Genomic DNA, 1,570 nt, shown 5'->3' with positions numbered 1-1,570 from the left:
AGATGTGTATAAGAGACACCTTGAATTTTGCCTATTTTTGGAGGGTAGAGTAACTGATGCTTTAATTTTGTTGAGAAGTGTATTAGCTATAGCAATAAGTTCCTAAAAAATAATATCTCAAATTACTTGCAGTTATCATAAGACTATAGGGGGCTAACCTTGGCTGCTGCAAAACCTGCAATAGATTGGATTTCAACCGCGGAATCTGCAGATGGCAATTACTGCACTGCTAAAACAAGGCCAATCTGTAATTGGTCCTGTTTCCATTAATTTAATTTTAAATTGTTTACAAATATTTTGCTAAAAATTTATATTAAAATTTCGGTAAATAAATAAAGATAACTAAAAAATATTAAAGTTTGTTAATATTATCTAAATCTAATTATATATGTCTCAAAACATTTAAATAGAAAGTTCTTAATAACTCCGTAATGTTTTAATAAATTAAAGTTTAATAACAAGTTTAACACATTCGTTTTAGTTTGCTTATTAAAATAAATGTTTCCAAGAAAAATATACAGTTCTTGAGTTTTCTACACAATTATAAGAAATTTTTTATTCTGTTTTCCTCGAATTACTTGCGGATATCAAAAGCCATTATTCGCGATGAGCCCAACATCCTCTGCAAAACCTGCAATAGATCGTATTTTGCTTGTTCGCGAAATAAGCAGATGGTCCAACTACTGTTATTGAAGCAGATCTAATCACAATTGAGGAAATTTCATCAGTGCAAGTCCCAAGCTGCGGAACTCATAACTAATTACAAAGCTTGATGCGAATCCGACGATAGTGACAGTGGGTGAAACTAATTGATGCTACAACAGCAACAAGTCTCGCAAAGATTATGTTATATCCTAAAATATCCAGAGCATTTGTGCCACTATATACATACTAGGGCGATGTTGAAGCTCAGGACCGATTGAGATGGCAATCATTACAGCGATGACGAGAAACTGTTTAGTATAAGACAACATTTATACAATTATACATTTAATATGAAATTTTGCTTGTGCTTTTGTCCTTTAGATTTTGAAATTGGTACAACATTGAATCACACTGAAAGTTATTCAATACGAAAGCAAGAATTGTTATTTTTACTTCAATGTTGAGTAACTCGGTGAAAAAAAATCGCACGTTGATCGAGTGCGCAAATTAAAGATAAAGATTCATGCTTTCAAACGCTGTAAATCGCATTTGTATGCGACTTTTATTTCACTCCATGGAATTTCGCAAATTTAGTAAAAAAATTTTAGATTTGATGCATCTCCTTTTTGCATCTGTGCAGCTTTGTAAAGAATCAGTAAGTCATTTAATGAATTATGGATTTCGAAAGTAGAGACTTTAAACTGTGAAATGCTTTTTTGATCATTATGTTACAATAATTTTTTTAATTATCGTAACATAATAATCAGAAAAGCATTTCACAGTTTAAAGTCTCTACTTTCGAAATCCATAATTCATTAAATGACTTACTGATTCTTTACAAAGCTGCACGGATGCAAAAAGGAGATGCATCAAATCTAAAATTTTTTTACTAAATTTGCGAAATTCCATGGCTGTCTCTTATACA

Source organism: Wasmannia auropunctata, unplaced genomic scaffold, assembly GCF_000956235.1.
Source record: "Wasmannia auropunctata unplaced genomic scaffold, wasmannia.A_1.0 LD336028.1, whole genome shotgun sequence".
Lineage (NCBI taxonomy): Eukaryota > Metazoa > Arthropoda > Insecta > Hymenoptera > Formicidae > Wasmannia > Wasmannia auropunctata.
This window is presented reverse-complemented; position numbering follows the sequence as displayed.